Source organism: Aegilops tauschii, chromosome 5, assembly GCF_002575655.3.
Source record: "Aegilops tauschii subsp. strangulata cultivar AL8/78 chromosome 5, Aet v6.0, whole genome shotgun sequence".
NCBI lineage: Eukaryota > Viridiplantae > Streptophyta > Magnoliopsida > Poales > Poaceae > Aegilops > Aegilops tauschii.
In genome coordinates this window covers 157,083,579-157,101,737 of record NC_053039.3, presented here as the reverse complement: position 1 = coordinate 157,101,737, position 18,159 = coordinate 157,083,579, and positions in this window count along the sequence as shown.

Below are 18,159 nucleotides of genomic sequence, written 5' to 3'. Positions count from 1 at the left end.
TGTAACAATTTCTTTCATATACTTAGCATAAGGGTTCATATTGAGCATATCAGTTAATCGCATACGCAAAAAGATAGGTCTAATCATTTCAGCAAAGCGCTCAAAATCCTCATCATCCTTTTTCTTGGATGGTTTGGGAGGAAAAGGCATGGGTTTCTGAACCCATGGTTCTCTTTCTTTACCGTGCTTCCTAGCAACAAAGTCTCTCTTATCATAACGTTGATTCTTTGATTGTGGGTTATCAAGATCAACAGCAGGTTCAATTTCTACATCATTATCATTGCTAGGTTGAGCATCAACATGAACATCATCATTAACATTATCACTAGGTTCATATTCATTTCCAGATTGTGTTTCAGCATCAGAAATAGAAATATCATTGGGATTCTCAGGTGTGTCTACAACAGGTTCACTAGAAGCATGCAAAGTCCTATCATTTTTCTTTTTCTTCTTTTTAGAAGGACTAGGTGCATCAATATTATTTCTCTGAGAATCTTGCTCAATTCTCTTAGGGTGGCCTTCAGGATACAAAGGTTCCTGAGTCATTTTACCAGTTCTAGTAGCCACTCTAACAACATAGTCATTATTCTTATTATTCAATTCATCGAGCAAATCATTCTGAGCGTTAAGTACTTGTTCTACTTGAGTGGTAACCATAGAAGCATGTTTACTAATGAGTTCAAGCTCACCTTTAACTCTAGACATATAATCACCCAAGTGTTCAATCATATAACAATTGTGTTTCAATTGTCTACCAACATAAATTTTTCTTGTTTGACAATAAAGTTATCAAACTCATCCAAGCATTGGCTAGCAAACTTAGTAGGAGGGATTTCAGCTTTATCATATCTATAGATGGAATTTACCTTTACTACCTGTGTTGGGTTACCAAGACCATGAGTTTCTTCAATAGGTAATGGATTAGGATCATATATTTCTTCAACAGGTGGTAAATTAAGGCCATGTATTTCTTCAATAGGAGGTAAATTCTTAACATCTTCAGCTTTTATACCTTTTTCCTTCATAGGTTTCTTTGCCTCTTGCATATCTTCAGGACTGAGAAATAGAACACCCCTCTTCTTCGAAGTTGGCTTAGGAGTTGGCTCAGGAAGTGTCCAATTGTTTTCATTAGTCAACATATTATTCAATAGAATTTCAGCTTCATCCGGTGTTCTTTCCCTGAAAACAGAACCAGCACAACTATCCAGGTGGTCTCTGGAAGCATCGGTTAGTCCATTATAAAAGATATCAAGTATTTCATTTTTCTTGAGAGGATGATCAGGCAAAGCATTAAGTAATTGGAGAAGCCTCCCCCAAGCTTGTGGGAGACTCTCTTCTTCAATTTGCACAAAATTATATATTTCCCTTAAAGCAGCTTGTTTCTTATGAGCAGGGAAATATTTAGCAGAGAAGTAATAAATCATAGCCTAAGGACTACGCACACACCCAGGATCAAGAGAGTTGAACCATATCTTAGCACACCCTTTAATGAGAACGGAAATATTTTAAGGATATAAAAGTAGCGAGTTCTCTCATCATTAGTGAACAGGGTGGCTATATCATTTAATTTAGTAAGATGTGCCACAACAGTTTCTGATTCATAGCCATAGAAAGGATCAGATTCAACCAAAGTAATTATATCAGGATCAATAGAGAATTCATAATCCTTATCAGTAACAAAGATAGGTGAAGTAGCATAAGCAAGATCACATTTCATTCTAGCATTCAGAGTTTTTTGTTTCAGCTTAGCTAATAATTTCTTAAAATCACTTCTATCATTGCAAGCAAGAAAGTCTCTAGCAGTTTCTTCATCCATAACATAGCCCTCAGGCACAACAGGCAATTCATATTTATTGGGAGAGTCTTCATCATCACTTTCATCAATATTATAAGTGTCATTAATTTCATTCTCTCTAGCCCTAGCAAGTTGTTCATCAAGAAATTCACCAAGTGGCACAGTAGTATCAAGCATAGAAGTAGTTTCATCATAAGTATCATGCATAGCAGAAGTGGCATCATCCATAACATGTGACATATCAGAATTAATAGCAGAAGCAGGTTTAGGTGTCGCAAGCTTACTCAAAACAGAAGGTGAATCAAGTGCAGAGCTAGATGGCAGTTCCTTACCTCCCCTCGTAGTTGAGGGATAAATTTTTGTTTTCTCGTCTTTCAAGTTCTTCATAGTGACCAGCAGATATAAATCCCAAGAGACTCAAAGAATAGAGCTATGCTCCCCGGCAACGGTGCCAAAAAATAGTCTTGATAACCCACAAGTATAGGGGATCGCAACAGTTTTCGAGGGTAGAGTATTCAACCCAAATTTATTGATTCGACACAAGGGGAGCCAAACAATATTCTCAAGTATTAGCAGTTGAGATGTCAATTCAACCACAACTGGATAACTTAGTATCTGCAGCAAAGTATTTAGTGGCAAAGTAATATGGAAGTAACGGTAACAGTAGCAAAAGTAATATTTTTGGGTTTTGTAGTAATTGTAATAGTGGCAACGGAAAAGTAAATAAGCGGAGAACAATATGTGAAAAGCTCGTTGGCATTGGATCGGTGACGGAGAATTATGCCGGATGCGGTTCATCATGTAGCAATCATAACATAGGGTGACATAGAACTAGCTCCAATTCATCAATGTAATGTAGGCATGTATTCCGAATATAGTCATACGTGCTTATGGAAAAGAACTTGCATGACATCTTTTGTCCTACCCTCCCATGGCAGCGGGGTCCTAATGGAAACTAAGGGATATTAAGGCCTCCTTTTAATAGAGTACCGGACCAAAGCATTAACACATAGTGAATACATGAACTCCTCAAACTACGGTCATCACCGGGAGTGGTCCCGATTATTGTCACTTCGGGGTTGCCGGATCATAACACATAGTAGGTGACTATAGACTTGCAAGATAGGATCAAGAACTCACATATATTCATGAAAACATAATAGGTTCAGATCTGAAATCATGGCACTCGGGCCCTAGTGACAAGCATTAAGCATAGCAAAGTCATAGGAACATCAATCTCAGAACATAGTGGATACTAGGATCGAACCCTAACAAAACTAACTCGATTACATGATAAATCTCATCCAACCCATCACCGTCCAGCAAGCCTACGATGGAATTACTCACGCACGGCGGTGAGCATCATGAAATTGGTGATGGAGGATGGTTGATGATGACGACGGTGATGGATTCCCCTCTCCGGAGCCCCGAACGGACTCCAGATCAGCCCTCCCAAGAGAGTTTAGGGCTTGGCGGCGGCTCCGTATCGTAAAATGCGATGAATCTTTCTCTCTGATTTTTTTCTCCCCGAACACGAATATATAGAGTTGGAGTTGAGGTCGGTGGAGCTCCAGAGGGCCCACGAGGCAGGGGGCGCGCCCGGGGGGGGGGGGGGGCAGGCACGCCCCCCACCCTCGTGGCAAGGGTGTGGGCCCCCTGGCATTGATTCTTTCGCCAGTATTTTTTATTATTTCCAAAAATAATCTCTGTGGAGTTTCAGGTCATTCCGAGATCTTTTGTTTCTGCACATAAATAACACCATGGCAATTCTGCTGAAAACAGTGTCAGTTCAGGTTAGTTCCATTCAAATGATGCAAGTTAGTGTCCAAAACAAGGGCAAAAGTGTTTGGAAAAGTAGATACTACGGAGACGTATCAGCATCCTGCCGCTCGACTCCCTGGTCGTGGCTGTCGCTGTCCTCCTCGTCACTCCCGCTTGAGGAGGAATCATCATCGTCGGAGGAGCTCTCCACGCAGCACTTCAGGTGAATTCCAAGATCTCCGAAGACCTTGATAGAGAGCAGGCCGCCCTCCATTAACTTGAAGTAGAGGACGAGCCCCACCGTCAGGCTATGGATGCGTGCAAATGTCTTCCATCCGTGACGGAGAGACATAACATGAGGAGCGGGGAAGTCGACGTCGACCTGCATGCCGCCGGTCCCGCAGCCCCTCATGTGCAATCTGAGGGTCAGGGGCGGATCGAGCTCCATCTCCTGAGCGAAGGGGGCGGGGAGACAGAGATGACGACGCGGTGGCCGGCGCAGCCAGATGAAGAACTCGCGGGGCTGGTCCCCGACATGACCCTCCTTCGCGGGAGGCACCGCTGTCGGAGGCACGGCCATCGCGCCGCCGCGTCCCCCTCTCCCCCGACCACCGCGGCGACCTCGGCCACGCCCCTCCCCCTTCCTCTCGTGGCCGGCTCCGCCGCCGTGGGCTCGTGGGAAGGAGGGACACGCTGACGAGCAGCAACCCTCGCTGCCATCGTCGAAGGCCCAGCACCTCCTCTCGCCATGGCAGGTGGAAGAAAGGAGCGGAGGTGGAGGAGAATGGATACTGAAGGAAAGAGGGATGACGCCCCCTCCCCCTCCTTATAAAGGGGCGGGGTCGAGGCTCGGCCGCCCCACTCAGCCAATCCAGCCATTGGAGGCGCAGGTAATCAGGACCAACCCGCTGCCCCAATCAGCGACGGCCCGGTTTCCCGCCTCCACCGCCTGCCACTTGCATGGAGGACGCGTGGCGAGTGAGCAGGATCGACAGGACGGGTGAGGCGACCGTTCCCCGCCCCATGATCATGGGGCGTGGGCGCCTCGAAGACTGCGACTTGAGTCCACCCAGTAAATGAGCCGCGCCTCCACGCCTCCCTCTTTTATGGGGAAGGCACGAGCCGCCTCTTTACCACGATGTGACTCATGCATGCGGAAACCTCCCCACGCATGACCCCAACGTCACGCACGACCCTCCACGTCACGCGCAGGTCGTGGGGAAGCGCGGCGGACGAAAAATTACTGCGGTGAAATCCCGCCACGGCTGCCAACGCACCGTTTTGGGCCTGGCTCAACAACATGTTGCGCTTATGTGTGGCCCAGGCCCGGGGGCCCCTGTCAGTGTACAAAAGTAGGGGCGCTCCTTTTTACCCCTTGTGCACGGACAGTCGCAGCCGCGCCCACGGCCACACTAAGCAGGGCAGGGGAGGGAAGCCGGAGAGAAGCCAAAGGAACAAGACGATCAGAGGCAACACCTAGACCAGAAAATACAAAGAGAAAAGGGGGCAAGGTGGACTCCCCCCGGCAAGACCCTTGCCGGGGCGGCCTCCGCGGCCCCGGTAAGAGCCTTGCCGGGGCAACTTGCCCAAACGCCAATAGAGCGAGCCACCCTTGAGCCCACGGGTTCCAACCCAACCAACTACATTGGGACCAGGGCTCGGGAGGCACCTCCGTGGTGGCATGCGGACCTTTGTCAAGATCATAAACACACAAGATCAGATGAGGATTAGAAGACGACGACCCTCGGCGAGATCCTCGCCAAGGAAACCCACAAGACGACGCTTGCCGGGGACGACTGCGACACCACGGCAAGGCCCTTGCCGAGGGCGTCAGCGGGGCCACTGCCAGGCCCGCACCAACCAAGACTCTGCCACCGTTCGCATGCAGCTGCCAGCCCAACCAGCTGGGTAGGCACCTGCGTGGCAACATGCAGCTTCCAGGCCAAATCAGCAAGCACCTGCGTGGTGGCATGCAGATCTTCATGAAGGCCCTACCACCATGCCACCTCAGCTGCCTGCCTACATGGCGCTGCATGCATCGCTGGCCTGGGCGTGTGTCGAAGCGAGGCGGAGCAGCGACGGACGGGACGGGCCTTGTTCCCATCCCCGATAAAGCTAATGGACACCTAAGTAGCGCATTTAATGCACTTTGTCCCGTAATGCCGTGCGATAAGCTCGCACACTGTAGGCCTTTCCACCTCCTGTGTGCCACTGTGGCAACCCCTTTTCCCTATGAAAGGAGGCCCAAGGTGGCCAGGAGAGGGATTCGGCTTTTTGGAACTACGCAGCCACCGTAGCTAGTTTGAAAGCTCAAGAAAACTCAATGCATCCACCAAAGCAGGACTAGGGTTTTACGCATCCTCGCGACCCGAACCTGGGTAAACGATCCGTGTGCTTGCTCCTAAACCTGCTCTTCTCACGACCCCGCGCCCGCCGACCATGGAAGGGATCCTAATGATCCCATAGGTGTCGTTTCCACCGACAATAATGGGTCAAAATTCATCTTGTAGGGAACCAAGAACAAGAAAATCAGTACGATATTTAACTTTCCCACACAAGACATCAATATCTCTAACAATCCCAACTGGTGAAATAGTATCTCTATTGGCAAGCATAATTGTAACATCTATACCTTCTATCTCAGGAGGTGCAATATCATGCATAATTTCCTCATATAAGGAATAAATTATTGCACTCGCACTAGCACCCATATCACATAAGCCATCATAACAATGATCTCCTATTTTAACAGAAATAACAGGCATGCCTACAACAAGTCTATTTTTATTTTTAGTATCGGGTCTAGCAATTCTAGGAGCTTCATTACAGAAGTAAATCACATGCCCATCAATATTATCGACCAAGAGATCTTTATCCATAGCAATACTAGGTTCAACTTTAATTTTCTCAGTTGGTGTAGGTGTTCTAGCAGTACTCTTACGAATCACAGTTGAAGCTTTAGGATGATCCTTCATTCTAACAGGGAAAGGTGGTTTCTCAATATAAGCGGTAGGAACAATAGGATCAACATTGTAAGTGATAGTCTTTTCTTCCACTTTAATAGGTTCAACTACTTCTACTTCAATGGGAGGATGATATTTAAACCACTTCTCCTTAGGGAGATCAACATGAGTAGCAAATGATTCACATAAAGAAGCTACTATGTCAGAGTCAAGTCCATATTTAGTGCTAAATTCACGAAAAACATGGGTATCCATAAAAGATTTAACACAATCAAACTTAGATGTTATACCTGACTCCTTACCTTCATCGCGTTCCCAATCTTCAGAGTTGCGTTTAATTCTTTCCAATAAATCTCATCTGAATTCAATAGTCTTCATCATAAAAGAACCTCTACAAGAAGTATCGAGCATGGAGCGATTATTGAGAGAAAGCCGAGCATAAATTTTTTGAATAATCATTTCTATTGAGAGCTCATGATTGGGGCATGAATATAACATTGACTTAAGCCTCCCCCAAGCTTGAGCGATACTTTATCCTTCGCGAGGCCAAAAATTATATATATAATTATGATCACGATGAATCGGATGCATAGGATAAAACTTCTGATGAAATTCCAATTTCAATCGGTTGTAGTTCCATGATCCAATATCATCACATAGCCTAAACCATGTCAATGCCTTTCCCTTCAAAGATAAAGGGAAGACCTTCTTCTTGAAAACATCCTTGAGCATAGCTGCAAGCTTAAATAATCCACAAACTAGAGCCACATATATTAGGTGCATATCGGGATGTAATGTTCCATCTCCTGTAAAAGGATTAGCTAGCAGTTTCTCTATCATACCCAAAGGAATTTCAAAGTAAACATTTTCAGTAGGTTCGGTAGATTGAGGAGAAACTGTTTGCTCTACTGTTCGGGGTGAAGATACCCCGAACAGGCCCCTCAAAGGATTATTTTCCATAGTAACAAGTGACAGTAAATTTCAGCACACTATATAAAATTTTTTGTTAACAAATTCCACTTACCAAAGGCGCTTCAGTCCCCAGCAATGGCGCCATAAAAGAGTCTTGATGACCCACAATTATAGGGGATCTATCGTAGTCCTTCTGAAAAGTAAGAGTGTCGAACCCAACGAGGAGCAGAATGAAATGACAAGCGGTTTTGAGTAAGGTATTCTCCACAAGCACTGAAATTATCGGCAACAGATAGTTTTGTGATAAGGACAAGGTGCAGCAAGGTGGCCCAATCCTTTTTGTAGCAAAGGACAAGCCTGGAAAAACTCTTATATAAAGGAAAACGCTCCCGAGGACACATGGAATTATCATTAAGCTAGTTTTCATCATGCTCGTATGATTTGCATTCGGTACTTTGATAATTTGATATGTGGGTGGACCGGTGCCTGGGTACTGCCCTTCCTTGGACAAGCATCCCACTTATGACTAACCCCTCTAGCAAGCATCCGCAACTACGAAAGAAGAATGAAGGTAAACCTAACCATATCATGAAACATGTGGATCCAAATCAGCCCCTTGCGAAGCAACGCATAAACTAGGGTTTAAGCTTCTGTCACTCTAGCAACCCATCATCTACTTATTACTTCCTAATGCCTTCCCCTAGGCCCAAATAATGGTGAAGTGTCATGTAGTCAACGTTCACATAACACCACTAGAGGAAAGACAACATACATCTCATCAAAATATCGAACGAATACCAAATTCACATGACTACTTAGAACAAGACTTCTCCCATCTCCTGGGGAACAAACGTAACTACTCACAAATCATATTCATGTTCATAATCAGAGGGGTATTAATGTGCATAAAGGATCTGAACATATGATCTTCCACCGAATAAACCAACTAGCATCAACTACAAGGAGTAATCAACACTACTAGCAACGCACATGTACCAATCTGAGGTTTTGAGACAAAGATCAGATACAAGAGATGAACTAGGGTTTGAGTGCTAGTGAAGATGTTGATGGAGATTGACCCCCTCCCGATGAGAGGATCGATGGTCATAACGATGGTGACGATTTCCCCCTCCTGGAGGGATGTTTCCCCGACAGAACAGCTCCGCCGGAGCCCTAGATTGGTTTCGCCAGGTTCCACCTCGAGACAGAGGCGCATCGTCCCGAAAGCTTCCTTCTTATTTTTTTCAGGGCAAAAGACACCGTATATCAGAAGATGGGCATCGGGGGGCTTCCAGGTGGCCCACGAGGCAGGGGGGCGCGCCCTCCACCCTCGTGGACGGTGGGTGGCCCCCCTCTGGTGCTTTCTTCGCCCAATATTTTTAATATATTCCAAAACTGACTTTCATGGAGTTTCAGGACTTTTGGAGTTGTGCATAATAGGTCTCTAATATTTGCTCCTTTTCCAGCCCAGAATTCTAGCTGCCGGCATTCTCCTTCTTCATGTAAACCTTGTAAAATAAGAGAGAAAATGCATAAGTATTGTGACATAATGTGTAGTAACAGCCCATAATGCAATAAATATCGATATAAAAGCATGATGCAAAATGGACGTATCAGCGCGGTAGCCGCGTCGATGAGTTGCTGAACGCGCTCCGTCATGCAGCGACGCTCGTTGTCCTCCAGGTGCTCTAGCTCGTCTGCTGCCGCCTGGGCAGCATGTATGTTCTCCATAGGCGTGGCGTAGACAAGGCGGTCTACCCCGAACATGCTGGTGACGGCAGCGCCGCGCTGCCATACCGTGCCCACACGGCTGGGTCCGCCAGCAGTCGGCGTGCCGCCGACGGCGCGGTCGATCTCGCGTTGGTAGGCCTCGGAGAGGCGTCTCATGGTGGCCAACTTCTTGGCATTCTCGACGAGCGAGACGCGACAGGCTTCTAGTGTCTCAGCGTTGGCGTCTGCCGTGATGGGCGCGGACAGGTCCCGCATTGCCGCCTGAAGCGGGTCCTGGGTGGCTCCGCCAGAGGCTCCGTCATGGCTGATGACAGGCACCTCCGTGACGATGTCGCCGCCGCTGTCCGCGCGAGGAAGCGGGTCGTCGATGATCACCAGATCGCTGGGGAAGGCGTCGAGGGATGCCGCGTCAGAGTCGATGAACATCGGGTTGGTTGAGCCAACTGACTCTAGGTCAGAGGCTGGCCCGTTGGCGATGTGGAGCTTGCCAAGGAGGTCGACGAGGCAGCTCTCGGAGCTGGCTACTCCCGGGTCGGGTGCGGGCTCGTCGGAGAGGCGGAACTCGCCAATGAGATCAGTGAGGCAGCTCGCCGCGCAAGCGACTTCTGCGCCATGCAGCGCGTCGGCGCAAACACCATCGGGCGTGCCAGGCTGGCTGCGCTCGCTAGGGAGGAAAAGGGTGCCCGTCCAGAACAGATCTCTGGACGACGGTGCACCTAGCCCCACGGTGGGCGCCAAATGTCGGGGGTGTCGTGCGACATATGCCAAAGGATGGCTTATCGTGGTGGGGGAGAGTAGTACGTCACCGGTGCCTGGAAATAGGATAAGGCGTAAACATGTGCACCGATGCATCTTACCCAGGTTCGGGTCTCTCCTAGGAGATAACACCCGTAGTCCTGCTCTGTGGGGTCTCCGCATGATCACTATGTCAATAGAGTGGCTACAGGTTGCTCCTAGAGTTGTTTGGCTAGAGGAGGAAGAGGGGCAAGGCTAGCTCTACTCCTCTCTCTATGTGTGTGTGTTGTCTATGATGCTGAACCCTTTGCATGGGTGCCCTGGGCGGTTTATATAGGCCTACCCCCAGGGGTACAATGGTAATCCGGCTGGGTGTCGGATCCATCCGTCAGTTGACTCTGGTGGCCGGCTTCTCCGCCGGCTGCCGGGGCCCGCCGCCTGGTGGGTCCCGCCAGCTGCAGGCCTCTCGGCCGACAGGTAGGGCCCGCCGCCTACGGGTCCTGTCGGCTGCTCGTTACTGTAGCCTCGCCCTTGATGACGGAGGCCTTGTCGGGGGAAGCGTGGCTACAGTTCTGCCGCTTGGCGGGCGCTCACTGTAGCCACATCCCGTCTTATCTCGTTAATGGCGCACATACTCCAAGGAAGGGGAGGGCCGCCTGCTCAGGAGTCGTCCTCCCCCGCACCGACTGGTCATGGCCAGCCGCCTTTTGGCATCTCACGGACAGGTAGGGCCCGCCGCCTGCGGGCCGTACAAACAGCCCATCGTGGACGCATGTCTTCCTCTGCCATGGATGATGTCACGGGCTGCGTGGCAACAGTGTAGCGCCGGGCGGGGGATGTCCACCCAGTACGCTGCACCATGGCCATGTTCCGCGTTGGATTCGGGGTCGGCAGGCTACACTATAGCCACGCCCCGTCTCGTCGTTATAATGTGGTACTAACTTCCAGGGAGGGAGGGGCTGCCTGCCAGGAGCCGGCCTCCCTGGAGGCCGCCTGCTAGGAGTCGGCCCACCTCATGGCCGCCCTCTAGGCTCCGCCGTCTTCCAGCAGCCGGCCGCTTGGACCAGCCGGCCCCGAGGAGGCGGCTCTTTGTCTCTGAGGCTTGAGGGACGCAGCTGGCCCCGATGTCTTGAAATACCATGGGGAGCAGATGAGGCTACCCATGGTCATTTACTCTGACAGTTCTTCTATGATTTGATATGGTTTATGACCTTGCTGTGTAGTTTCACAACTTTAATTATGCATCAAGTGTTGGAACTTGATTACTGGTTATGTGTGCCCATAAGTTTTCATGCATAACACAACTAGGAACTTGATCATCCTTAATTGGGTGAACTCTGAGGACAAATGGCTAGCCCTAAGGCGGAAAAGTGATTGTAGTATACTTTGTTTATAGGAAACTAGGAGAGAAAACATTGATCTTGCTTACCTCAAAAGCTTCTGTCCCAATAGAATCAACAAATTTTCTTTTCTCCCCTCTGTTGGGACCTCTGATATACTTTTAGTTGCATGGAATGTCTCCTTGTTTGAAGGGGAGGTCACTGCACAGAACAGATTTTCAATTTCAATATAGTTTACTAGTTTGCAATCAAATCAGTCATGGATACCCACCAATATCGATGGCCCATGTGACCCACAAGACAAGATAGAGTTCATTGAGTGGTTCTAGAACATTCATATGCCAATTGACACTGACTGGATTCTTATGGGGAATTTCAATTTCATCAGATCACCTTCAGACGGATACATACCTGGTGGAAATGTAAATGATATGCTCCTATTTAATGAGGCAATTAGTAATCAAGGTTTAGTGGAGCTACCTTTGCATGGAAGGGAATTTAGTCAGAGCAATATGCAGCAAAACCTTCTTCTTGTCAAGCTAGATTGGTTCTTTACATCTGCTTCTTGGATGAATTCTTTCGCCAACACCACTGTGGTTCCCCTAGCAAAAACTATCTCAGATCATTTGCCATGTGTGATAAAAATTTGAACTTCAATTCCAAAAGAAAGAGTTTTTAGATTTAAAAACTACTAGTTACATCATTCAGAATTCAAACAAGTGGTAGCTGCTGCATGGAACATTCCCGTGGGTAATATGGATGCTGCCAAAAGCTTATCTACAAAATTTAAAAACCTAAGGAGAGCATTGAAACACTGTGCTAGATCTCTTTCATGTCTTAAGTCACAGATTGCTGCCATTAATGAGGTGATTTTTCTTCTAGATTTTTTTGAAGAGTTCGGAGAGCTAGGTATTTTTGAATGGAATTGCAGGATAATCCTTAAGGAACATTTGCTCATCCTCCTGAAAAACAAGAAGATTTATTGGAAGCAAAGGGAAAAAATCAAGGGTGTAAAATTTGGGGATGAAAATACAAAAAAATTCACACAAAGGCTTCCATCAATCAGACGCATACCCACATTGTTGTTCTCTAAAATGAGGACCAAATGGACATCTCTGATCATGCTGGTAAAGCTGCAATTCTCTGGGAAGCATATCAAAAAAGAATGGGGACTTCTGAAAAGACTACAACGCAATTTGATCTGGAATCTCTATATGGTCAACAAATAGATGCCTCAGTTTTTGAAAACCTAGAGCTGCCTTTCATTGATGAAGAGGCCAATGAAGTGGTAAAGGAGCTTCCAATGGACAAATCTCCAGGTCATGATGGCTTCAATAATGAATTCTTTAAACCATGTTGGGACATTATCAAAGTGGATGTTCTTAGATTGATTTATGATTTTTATGCTGAACATATTTCCCTTACACTACTGGAATCAGGATCTTTGGCGTCAGCTAGCTGATGGCAACAAGGATCTTTGCCATCAGCTTGGCGAAAACTGACGACAAAGAATGAGCTGACGGCAAAGAACATGTTTGTCGTCAGCCTGCTCTTTGCCGTCCGCTAGCTGAAGGCTTAGAAGCTTTGCCGTTAGCTAGCCGACGGCAAAGAGGGTGGGTGGCCCACAAACCAGAAGAACTTAACAGCCACTTTCTTTCCCGTCAGCTAGCGGACGGCAAAGAAAGTGCCCCACCTAACGGTTATTCCCCCCTGCCCCACCCAACTACCTCGGCTCTTTGTCGTCTGCTAGCAGACGACAAAGAGATTTGACCTATCAAGGTCAGCGCCCGCGCCATCCTCTTTCTGTCCCTTCTATCTCTCTCCCCTCCCCGTGCCCGAGCCGCCCCCGCCGCCGACCCCCACCGCCCCCGCCACCGCCGACCCCCACCGCACCCGACCCCCGAGGTCGCTCGCCGCCAGGCGCCGCTTCGCCCCCCACCGCCCGGCGCCTCTTCGTCGAGCCGCCCATCGCCGCTCCGCCCCCTAGTGAGGTTCTGCCCTTTATTTTTTATTTTTTCTTGTTGTTTTAGTTGATTTAGTTGCTTTAGCTTATATAGTTGATTTAGGTTAGTTGATTTACGTTAGTTGCTTTAGGTTAGTTGATTTAGGTTAGTTGATTTAGTTGCTTTAGGTTAGTAGATTTAGTTGCTTTAGTTTAATTAGTTGATTTAGGTTAGTTTATTTAATTAGTTGCTTTAGGTTAGTACATTTAGTTGCTTTAGGTTAGTTGCTTTAGGTTAGTTGCTTTAGGTTAATTAGTAGATTTAGTTGCTTTAGGTTAGTTGAGTTAGTTGCTTTAGGTTAGTAGATTTATTTGATTTAATTAGGTTAGTATATTTAGCTTCTTTAATTAGGTTAGTAGATTGTATATTTCAGGTTAGCTTTTTTAGGTTAGTGGATTGTAGGCTAGATTTTAGTTTAGTTTTTATATTAAGAAGAAAAGAATAAAAAGTATAAGTGAAGAGGAAACAGCAAAATAAGGAAAATGAAGAAGAAAAAGAAGAGAAGAGGAAGAAGGAAAACAAGGAAGAAGAAGAAAAAGAAAGATTGAGGGGGAAAGGAGTTTATTTTAGGTTAATTTAGTTTAGTTCAGGTAGCTAGGTTAGTTTCTAGGTTAGTTAGGTTAGGTTCATTATCTTCAGACTAGGTTAGGTTAGTTTCTAGGTTAGTTAGGTTAGGTTAGTTATCTTTAGAATAAGTAGAAGGTGTTAGTTAGGTTAGTTTGATTTTCTAGGTTAGTTAGGTTAGTTATCTTTAGACTAGGTTAGTTAGGTTAGTTTATAGGTTATTTAGGTTAAGTAGTTTGAGGGGTTTGAGGTCACACATGCTAGAATTTTCTTGGAATTTATAAAGAATATTTCCTATGTAAATATTCCTATGCAAATATTCCAAAAGTTTGAGGGGTTTGAGGTCATACATGCTAGTTTGAGGGGTTTTGGTCTTGTTTTCACCCACCAAATTTTTTATTTTGTTTATGTTGTACTAATTTCGTTTACTCTTTGTCATTGGAGGTGTTGACACATGGTGGGCACGGGTCGAGAGTGCTCCGAGCCTCCTTCTTCCTCGGCGCGTCATGGGAGGGGTGGCTATATTCCACCCCAGCAGCTTCGTAGAGCTCTCGTAGACAGCATGGCGACACCGGCGGGCCCTTCATCTTCGGCCGGGAGATGTCAGGCAAGACGAAGAGGGGATCCAGAGATGGACGTGGCGGCGGTTGAGGTAGGAAGGCTATTGTGCCTTTCTCGCCGCCACCCAAAGCTGATTCTCCGGACCACCGGAGTGCTCCATCTCAGGTGGAGCCGTCAGAGTTGGACTCGTCTCGGACTCTTGTCCACGAGCCTCGGGCTGATGAGCCTCGTGTCGCCAAGTCTTCGTCCCAGGAGACTCGGGCCCCAGAGTCTTCGTCCCACGAGACTCCGGTCCCAGAGTCTTCATCCCAGGTGACTCCAGAGACAAGTGGCCATGCTGATGGCGAGGAGACCTGGTCTGACAATAGTTTTAGCAATGGCGAGCTGGTTGAGCAGGGCAAGAAGGTGTACCAGCGTGGTGGTACGAAGCTCCCGGCCGTGCCGGCGACCCGCGATCAGAGGTGGTTGATTCAGCCTAAAGGGAGAAGTAAGTGCATTTACTCTGTTTTAACCTTTGTCCTTCATGTTTCTTCAAATTAATATCTAATGTGTTGCCCTTGTCATACTGCAGGGGTTGGATACACCCCGATGGTGTCCGTAGGCCCAACCAGGTCCTTGGTACTCTAGCCCGGCACCACTTCCCGGGGTGGGTCACGTTGGCCGGTGAGGGTTAGGCTCCACAGCTAGCAATGAGCTGGGAGCTGTACGTGGCTGCCCCGGCCCTGCCAGAGGAGAAGGTCGAGGGTGTCATGTGCGAGACAGTGGCCGACATTGTGAAGTGGTGGTTTTGGGTAATTTCTACTTTACAGAATTAAAAATCAACATTACCTAGTAATTGTACTAATCAGTGTTGTCTTGTTCGATTGCAGACCTTCTACAGGGTTGCTGAGGAACACGAGGCGGAGGTGGCTAGGGTTCTTGAAGCCGAGTGCAAGCGCCTACTTCAGAACTTACGGCATGAGGTTAGGGTGCAGGCTGTTCGAGACTACTACGCCTCGAATAACATTAGGAGGGCCAAGAAGAAGTGCCGCGGCAAGTATCTGAGTAAGGAGAAGTACATGAAGGTAATTACCTATTCTTAAGGCCTTGTACTTAGTTTCCTTGATTTCATTCATAGGCATAGCGCTTAAATTTCTCTTTGCCACACTTAGGTGCCCCGAGATGGTGTGCAGATATGATGGACTGTTGGGATGCCTTGGTGGATGAGTGGTGCTCTCCCGAATGGCTAGCCCAACACAACAAGGCCAGGGATAAGAGTTCCCAAATGCGAGGTGTGCCACACCATCAAGGGAGCTCCAACCTGTTTGAGTACGGGGATCACTGGGTATGTGGTTTCAGCCCTTAACGATTCAAGCAATTTCATTCTTCATGCTAGCTTTAGCCCTTAACTAATATGTTGTTCCTGTCTTTTAGGCGGAACACAACAAGAAGGAAGTGCCACCACTGTATGACCTCTATGCCATGGCTTATATGGCCCCGTTCAAGAAGGCCAAGCCATTCTCTGAGGATGACCTCGATCATCCAGAGAGCTTCACCAGCATCTCCTCCCACAACAAGCTCGTGAGGTATAGAGACTGGGGGAAGGTGACGAAAGGGGATGACTTCAACCCTAGCCAGAGTCCTTTTCATACAGAGCTCATGATGCTATCTGGTGAGGGGAGGAAACATGGCTCGTCAGCCATTGGGCATTGACTGATACGTTGTCCTAGCAGTCTCGGGGAGATCAAGAAGCGCCACGCGAAGTCTCTTCCTGACATACCGCCTCGACCATGCCCAGTGGACCTCTCCATCGAGGCTAGGGCCCAGGAGCTTCTGACGGAGGCAAACAGGCAGGCCAAGGAGAGGGAGTCCGAGCTGGAGCAGAGGACGGCTAGGATGCTGGAGGAGGAGAGGAACCGGTACGACGGATCTCACCGGGCCCTATACGAGCTCCTCATGGTAAGTTTCTCCTGCTTATTAGCCAAATCATGCATGTAATGTTCGTTTCATTACTAACTAATATGACTGACTCGTGAAATCAAAATGTGCAGTCCGTGTGCGAGAAAAACGGTCAGACCCCTCCGTCGATGCCTCAGATTGGTATAGTGGACACAGTGAGTTTCATTTGAGTGGTCATTAGTTACTAGTATTCACATTTCAGTTGCATCATGCTAACGCGACATTGCAAATGATCTTTGGTGCAGCATGCCTTCCGACAAGCATCGACCGATCCTTCTCCGTCTCGCATTGGCGCAACCCTAACCCCGTCCAGTCCTTCTCCGTCTGACACTGGCGTAAACCCGACCGGCCCTTCACCTCCATGATGATGGTAACATTTCTCTAGTGTTTTGCCTACCAAATGCATAAAGACCTAGACGTAGCTTTATTTCCTCCAAAATGGTTACCATAATGACCTAGACTTAGCCAATCTTCCTACAAAATGACATAATTAGCTTACTTAGCTCCAAAATGATCTATACTTAACTAAATTAGCTCAAATATGCTTAGTTACCTAGGTTAGCTAAATAAAGACCTATACTTAGCTTACTTATGTCAAAAATGGCATAATATGCTTAGTTAACTCAAAAATGGCATAATTAGTTAAGTTAGCTAAAAATGACCCATTTTACCTAGGTTTGCTGCAATATGATCCATTTTACCTAGGTTAGCTCTGAAGTGAGCAAGTTACCTAGGTTAGCTCCTATATGATCCATTTTACCTACGTTAGCTCCAATATGATCCATTTTAACTAGGTTAGCTCCAAAATGATCCATTTTATCTACGTTAGCTAAAAAATGGCATAATTACTTATGTTAGCACAAAAATGACCTATACTTACCTTAATTTCCTCCAAATTGACATAATAAGCTTAGTTAGCTAAAAAATGGCATTATCACCTATGTAAGCTCTAAAATGACACAAATAAGGAAGGAGAAGAAGAAAAACAAGGAAGGGGAGAAAAAGAAAGAGAAGAAAAGGAAAGAATAAAAGAAGAAGAATGAGAAGGAAACGGGTAAAAACCTTCTTCTTCTTCTAGTCTTCTTCTTCTTCTTCTAGTCTTCTTCTTTTGCTTCTTCTTCTAGTCTTCTTCTTCTTCTTGTTGTTCTTCTTCTAACTTGCTTACTCCCATTTTTGCAGATTTGATTCACTTCATGGAAGCTGGATTGATGGACTGCTAGTTTTAGTTTCTGTTTTGATTTTGTGTTGATAAACAATGTATGTTGAATAACTCTGTGAAACTATGTATGTATGTTGATGAACTCCGTGAAACTATGTATGTATTGGACGTTTTAATACCCTATGTGTTCTGTTGTAGTGATGGACTGCTAGATGATGGATACATGGGCTATGTTTGAGGTTGAAATTACATATAAAATTTATGTCTTTTGAAAATGCAAGGATATAACAAAAAACAGAAAAAACAGGGGCTATACAGGAGCTTTGTCGTCCGCTGGCAGACGGCAAAGACGTTTGCCATCAGCCAGCAGACGGCAAAGCAGCCACGTGGCAGCTACGTGTGCAACCTGGGACATAGGCTGACCTATTTGGTTACTTTGCCGTCTGCTGGCAGACGGCAACGAGCGTTGCACCTTTGTCGTCTGCCAGCGGACGGCATAGCTTGACACGTGGCAGAACCTGGGGGCTGGCCTATTTCACTACTTTGTCGTCTGCTGGCAGATGACAAATGTGCAATTATCTTTGCTGTCTGCCAGCGGACGGCAAAGCACACAGTTAACCCCTTAACGGACCTAACCTGGCACTTGTGCCGTCCGGGCTCTTTGTCGTTTGTTTGCTGACGGCAAAGAGCGTTTCAT